This window comes from Oryctolagus cuniculus, chromosome 17 (genome assembly GCF_964237555.1).
Source record: "Oryctolagus cuniculus chromosome 17, mOryCun1.1, whole genome shotgun sequence".
NCBI classification, from domain to species: Eukaryota; Metazoa; Chordata; class Mammalia; order Lagomorpha; family Leporidae; genus Oryctolagus; species Oryctolagus cuniculus.
Genome location: NC_091448.1, coordinates 29,977,859 through 29,985,487, shown reverse-complemented (window position 1 = coordinate 29,985,487; position 7,629 = coordinate 29,977,859). Strand labels below are relative to the sequence as shown.

Here is a 7,629-nt window from a genome sequence, read left to right as displayed (position 1 = left end):
GCCAAATCTATTACACTAAGATCAAGTTCAATAAGAACAGAGATTTAAGTGGAAATTTGAAACAGGTATCTTAAATGTCCTGAACCATTTCTTCAAGTAACTAGAACAGGACAATCTTGAAAAGACAAAACACAACCAAACCAATGGCTACCAAGAGGGAAAGTGGTCCAGTCAAAGCAAAAGTAGACCAGTGATAAGCAAAGGTCCTGGAAATAGGACCTTTTTTTGTTTAGTTGTTTTTGTTTTCAAGTGAAGGCATTTTACTGGGAGATTCTCTGCAAAGCTAAAGAACAAATAACATCTGCTCATTGTGACAGTATTTTGAGAAAACCAAAGTTTTAGCAGAAAACTGTTCAGGAAATCTTCACCAGAAAGTCCTTCTCCACCATGACAGTATTTCTGTTCATTCTTCTTTGCAAACAACGGCAATATTGTGAGAATTTTAGTGGGCGATCATTATCCAGAGTTGGACTAACTGGATCATTCATCACTTATAAAAGTGTCTTGAGCTTAGTGTAGCTTATGTTTAGAAATAAAGTTTATATTTGCTGTTTTTATCTTTTAATTTCATTTTCTATGAACATTTAGGAATCACCTTACATCTTCAGTAGCTAGACAGAGCCTGGTAATGGAGAAGTTTTCAAATTTTAGTGAAGAAAAAAAAAAGAGTGCATGCTTTACTTCACATGTGCTGCTCCTTAATTCTCCAGGAATCACCATCATAAAGTCTGATCAAGTATCTGTCCAGTGGTCAGATTTACCAGACCATTTACCAGTGGTCTTCCTGGTACAACTTGAGATCTCGTGCACCTTTTCGGTCAGAAACCCAGAGTAAACCTGACATTGACAATGTCATTTCGGAGCTTCAAAGTGGAAAAAATGTCTTGCCCTTGCTCTTCCTCCAAGTGGAATGAGAATAAAGCTAACTATGTTATTACATGCATTTTCAGTAATAGCCATGACTTTCTTTGGTCCTGGCTGACCTACATTATGCTTCAAGATGAAGAAAGGAAGGGTAGAGGTAGAAATCAGACCACTAGAGGAGCCCGGCTATTAACATTCCTTTTCTGCAATCTTAGCAGCGTTCTCATTTGCAAGCTAAAGAAAAAGAGTCAGAATTCTTTCTGGATTCACAGAGGAGTTGCAATACTAGATTTTGTGAGAGAATAATCATCCCCATGGCAACAGAACTCTATCTGTGATGGTGATTTCACTATTGCATCAAAGAGACACATATGGTTTGTATTTATTTTTTTGGAAGGTGACAGATCCTGACTCAAATACTCCATACTGGCATCAAATGAAAAGAAAAAAAGAAAACTATAAAAGTTGGTGATGAGGTAACAGACCTTTTAAACTTAATGTTCTCTCTTGTTAGCCAGACCTAGTGAGGAAGTCCCTCTTTTTTAAGGTTTAATTTAAAGCTTTCCTTTTCTCACATTTCGATGTGGTAAATGGCTGTCTTCTATTTCTATCAGACTGACACAATCCGTCAGCCTTCAGATCCCAAACATGTTTGCAAACCATCTGTTACATTTACTAACAGAGTGAAACAGAATATCTGGCACTTGACAGTGTTTCAGATATTAACTTTGAAGCCTCAGAAATTTGCTTAAATCTGCAGGTATGCTACACGCATCTACCTATAGTCCAGAAGCTTGTGCAGAACCTCTACCCAAAGCCTTGTCATTACTTTCCTAAATGCCATGATTAGAATGCAAAAGGCAAACGGCAACCAACTCTTCACCTTTAACAAAGAATGCTGTATTGCTCTTTGGAAAAAGGAAACTGAATCTGTAAATATTTTATTATATTCCTTTTGAACATAAACATGCAATTATTCAAATCCACCCTCTATGCTTGTGCACTTGAACTGTGCTATTTGCCGGAAATCCATAAAGTGATGTCAGATGAATAGAATTTGGAGATTAGAGGGTGAACAGCATTTAGTAATAATTTGGGGGTTGATGATACTTCATGCTTAGCTAATGGATTCTCTCAAGTATGGTAGAAAATATTGTTTGGGTTATAAAGAGATGAGCTATTGGACACAGCTTTTCTTCATTTCGTGACTATTTCTTTGCCAGAAATAGTAAACTTAGTAAAACATAGGACAAATACATTGTAGCTTGGGACAGCTATGAGTTTTGACCATACCAAACCCCATACATTTATAAAGTGCTCTACTGTTTACAAAGTAGTCCAGATACAATATCCTATGAATTTCTTGCAGTGAGAATAAGAAGGGAAAAAGCAGTTGCTGTCTATAATATTTTGAAGATAAAGAGATGGACTCAGACAAGTAATAGACTTCACTTAAAACCCACAGAGTAAGAGGTAGAGTGAACAACCATCCTGCTTTTCCTGGGGTACATGGAGATTCCTAGGATAAGATTTTTAGTTTTGAACCTGCGAACAAGGAGTTTTCTGGGATGTGAGACTGTCATTATTAAAAGCGGGGAAGTCCTAGGGGAACAAGGCCAAGATTCTTCCCCTTGCTGGAGGGAAGCTGAATCAAAGAATTCAGGCCTCCTCAACCCTCTTGCTCTCTGCAATACTTCAAAGGCTCATTGATCAGGTTCAGTGATCCAGTTTACTCAGCAAAACTTTGATCTTTTATAGTGAGAAACTGAGGCTTATAATGTTCAAGTATCTTGCCATAGTTTTATAGGTTTTCTTGTTTTAGATCATGCACAAGAAACCAGTATTCATCTTCAATCATTCCAAATGCGTTCTCCCCTCACATGAAACCTTAGGAGACACGCCAGTTGGAACATCACCTACAGTAAAACTCTGCAATTACATGAGAAGTGATTTGTGGTGTGCAGGTTTCTTTTGTTAACAAACTACATTAGCTATAAATTACTAGGTTCCTTTGAAGTATTTGTGCTGCTGCAAATCCATCACATATCACAAGTTCACACTGTGAACCACACATTAATTCCAGCAGCAGCCCTGATATCTAGATACTTGTTTGTTTTTACTGTTATATATGATTTTGGTGTCAAAAATCTATGCATCCAAAACCCTACTTTGAATTAGAATGCTGTGTTAGCACAAGGCAGCATAATCAGGGACTTTGAAAACAACTGAGGTCTGGCTTTGCATGTAAGCGTTGGGCTCAGAAAATTAATTATATATTACAAGACATTGGACCCTACTGTTGGTGCTGGAAGTCACCCTCTGATGAGAAATAAAAGGAAAAAGATAACTTTGTAAGCCTCATCAATTTACAGTCTAAACTTCATAACAATAATGAGCATTTACTCTAAGAATAACCTTATTATGGGGCAAAAGACATGTATTGACCAGGAGATAGTATCTGCAAGTCATATATCTCAGAAAGGATTGGATATAATCTAGGAAAAACTCTCAAAACTCAACATGAAAGTAAAAAGCAATCCAATGGCAAAACAGGCAAAGGTTTTGAGTGTACATTTCAAGGAAGCAGGCATATAGCTATTACAGATAGCCCTAAAGCTTATAAAGAGATTCAACATCATTAGTCATTGAGACCAAATTAAAACTCAAATAGTTTATCATACTTTCTCTAAAAATGGCTAAGAAGAAGGCTAATGGCAACATGACAGCACCAAATGCTGTCATGGAGGCAGAGAAGCTCAATTTCTCATACTCTGATAGAGGGGATATAAAATGGTATCGTTACTTGGGAAAATAGTTTCTAAGCAAGCTAAATATCCCACTATCTTATGGATCAGAATTTCTATTTCTTGGCATTCACACCAGAGACATAAACCTTACTTTCACACCAGAATATGTACACCATATATAAGTTGGTTTCATTTGTACTTGTAGGAGTTAGAAACGCTGGCACCGCGGCTCACTAGGCTAATCCTCCGCCTGTGGCGTCAGCACCCCAGGTCCTAGTTCTGGTTGGGGTGCCAGATTCTGTCCCAGTTGCTCCTCTTCCAGTCAAGCTCTCTGCTGTGGCCTGGGAAGGCAGTGGAGGATGGCCCAAGTCCTTGGGCCCTGCACCCACATGGGAGAGCAGGAGAAGCACCTGGCTCCTGGCTTTAGATCAGCGCAGCGCGCCAGCAGTAGTGGCCATTTGGGGGGTGAACCAACAGAAGGAAGACCTTTCTCTCTGTCTCTCTCTCACTGTCTAAATCTGCCTGTCAAAAAAAAAAGAGCTAGAAACAACAGGTTAATTATTAAACAAGCTGTGGTACAACTCCACCATGGAATATTACCCAGCAATAAAAAAGAAGAAACCACTGACACATCAATTTAGATGAATCTCGAGAGAAGTATGCTGCATGAAATGTATCAGACCAAGCACTATATAATACATAATTTCAATTGTATGACATACTGAAATGACAGAATTACAGAAATAGAAAACAGACTTACAGGGGCTAATTAGGAGTAAGAGGAAGGAAGGGAGTAGGTATGGTTATAAATGAGGAGACTATGAGCGATCCTGACCATATCAATGTCTACACTGGAGATGCTCTACTCTATTGCATTGTTCCAAGTTGTTACATTGGAGGAAACTGGTCAGAGGATATGTAAGATATCTCTTTATTAGTTCTTACAACTATATGTGAACCTATGATTTCTTTGGAAATGACAATTGTAATTGCAAAAAAAAAAAAAAATTCAGTCATAATCTTGTAAGATGCTCTGTTCTTCCATAGCATAACTAGGGTGATTGATGCTGCATGTGATTTGAGTCACCTGGAATATTCCAGGTGGCCATTTCACCTTGGCTCAGAGATTGGGCTTATTTCCAGATGACAAAGACAGAAGAGGCTCAGAGCTGACAGGTGATCAGCTGTGATATTTAATGTCATGTTTCAGATTGGCTAGATTCTGGGGCCCACTTTTTGGTCAAATACCAGGTTAGATGCTGCCGTGTTTTTTAGGAATGATTAATGTTTGTATCACTAGGGGGCTGCTTAGTGGCACAGCAGGTTAAGCTGCTGCTGGTAACACTGGCATACTCTATTTCAGTACCAATTCCAGTCCCATGATGCTGTGCTTCCAATGCAGCTACCTGTTAATGCACCTGGGAAGGCATGTGAGAGACCAAGATGAGTTCCTGGCTCCTGGCTTCAGCAGGGCCAGGCCTGGGAGTTGCAGCCTTTTTGGGAGAGAACCAGCATGTGGACAATCTCTTTCTCTCTCTTTCTTTCTTTTTATCTTTCTCTATTTCTCTCTCCCTCTTTTTGCTCTGCCTTTCAGTTAAAATATGAATAAATCTTTTCAAATAGTGTTATCAGTAGACTTTGAATAAAAACAGATTAACCTCCGATCAGCTGAAGGCATTAAAAGACCCAAATCTCCTGAAGAAGGAATTTTGCCTCCCTGCCATCTTCAGACTCAGGACTGAAATATCTGCTCTTCACCGTCTCCATCCTGTGGGCCTACCCTGCAGATTTTGGACTTTCAGGCTCCACAATTGCATGAATCAAGTCCTTAAAATAAATCTCTGCCCCTTTCCATTCCCTCTCTTTTGATATATGAGGGGACTTCAGAAATTTCATAGAAAATGCATATCATGCAAAATCTGTGCATGGATTTCAAAATTTTTGTATCACAATAAAGTTATCTCTAAATGCCATTTCCCATGAATTTTTGATGTGCCCTCTCCTATACACCCTATTGGTGGTGTTTCTCAGCAGAACGCAGACTTATACAGGAGCCCAAGGTGAATTTTGCAAAATTAAATACGTTGAATCTTTCCAAATACCCAGATGGCCAGGTCCTTTCCTGTTTCCTATGAGGTGAACCCCTCCCTTAGTGCAAGTTCTCACTTGAAAATACCTTCATTTGGATCAAGGAATTTTCCTCTCTGGATTTCATCAAGTATAGTAAAACTGTCAGAATGGAGATATAAGAAGACTAGTTATTCTCCATTCTTACTGATCTATCTGCCAGATTTTTCCAAACAGCCTCTGGGTTCAGTGAATTTTTTTAGAGGGAGAGTAAGTGATAATCAAAGTTGCAGAAATAATTACTTTGACAGAATGCAAGTCAGAGAGGTAGAATGGGGGAAGAACTCCTGCAAACAGAAAACTCCGTGTGCCTGGATTCCTATTAGACATATGCACATGCGTACTCTCATGAGATTGTGTCCTTACACATGTGCATGCGTGCACGCACACACACACACACACAGTTGTGGAGATCCCAGAGGAGAAGCTGTGCAGCTAGCTCTGACCCTGAAAAAGAACTGCCGTTAAAGTGAAGGACATTTCCTGAAAGAAAGAAAAGCACATAGGACTATATAGAAACTGAAAACCAAGAGCTCCAATAAGTATATATCATTTAAATGCTGAGGATCTCTCCTCTCTAGTAGATGGCAGTAAAGGTTATGTTTTTATCTATATAAACAAAATGTTGCTAAGAAACATCTTGTTTCCAGAACATCTTGCTAGTTGGTTTTGAAAGAATAAAAGTCAGGCAGCTCTGGAAGAGTAGGCAAAGAACAAAACAATAGGAATATTATCCACGTGAATTTTATAAATACACATTGCAGAACTTACATGTCTGTATGAGTCTTGTCCTTCAGCCTGACTGGTTTGCTTGTGGGTGTGAAGGGTAGAGAAATAAACTATTGTTATACAAAATATATTTTAGTTCCCCTTTGGGAAGCATAGCTACAGACAGTTTGCAAACCACACAAGTATGGTGGTCACATTGTTTGTTCCATTATGTACTACAAATAGCACAGGCTTGTGGAATTATGAAACTCCTTGGGTGTCTGTTTCTTCATCTGTAAAATGGGACTGGTACCCAACCTTGAGATACTGTTGTGATAGTTGTGGAGAATCATGGCAGTTGCCATCTTAGGGTGCTTACATCAGGGACGATTTGCAGCACCTTATTCATGTGTTGTTTAACCTCACAATAGCCCTGTGAAGTAGGTGTTCATAATTTTCATTTAACAACCTAGAAAACTGAGGGTTTTGAGAGGGCAAGTAAATTACCCAAGGTCACAAATTAGAAATGTTCAAGACCAAGAGTTGATTCCAGATATTTCTGACTCCTAAATCTATGTTCCTACCACTAAATCATAATGCTGCTTGATGATTAGAGAGACCAAAAGAAGAATCTGTTATACTGGATACATACAGTAGTTTAAATTTAAAGTGTATACATGCTATACTTAAGTTTCTGTTATCTGTTAGAACTTGTGTATGGTTGAATTGGTATGAATGTTTCTTTTCAAATGCAAAATATGACAGCTTTAGGTAAACTTCTAGGTGATTGCTTTAAGGAAATAAAATATATATTCAGAAAATTAAAGCAATGAAAACAAGATCCAAGTAAGAATAAGCAGGGAATTCAACTCAGCTTTCCATCTACTCATCTTTGTGAGCCAAGAGGGAAAGGCCCTCTTTCTTTTTGGCTCCTCACATATGAGTCTACCATATGTATTAGATCTCTACTCTCAGTGGGTCATTCTACCCATTGGAGCATGTAATTGGTTTCCTTCATGCGTCAGACTGGTCCCTGGTGTTATGCATTTGTTATATCTTTCTGAGGAAGATTCCAAAGTCATATCTTTCAGAAACTGAAAGGCACCGTTTCACCTGTGAGAGAAGATGGTGATGGAAGGTGTATACCTTTTAGAACCTGGATTGATTTCATTTTTATTCAAAG

General features: G+C 38.6%; 1 long non-coding RNA gene across 2 annotated transcripts in view; it reads left to right on the top strand.

Annotated features, from left to right (window-relative positions):
- The first annotated feature begins 1,239 nt into the window (after nt 1–1,239).
- Nucleotides 1,240–7,629, top strand: part of LOC103351542 (uncharacterized) — a 262,527-nt gene continuing 256,137 nt past the window's right edge. For both annotated transcript variants that reach the window (XR_011383278.1, XR_007911495.2), the window contains exon 1: nt 1,240–1,340. This is a non-coding gene — a long non-coding RNA (uncharacterized lncRNA). The remainder of the gene's footprint in view (nt 1,341–7,629) is intronic.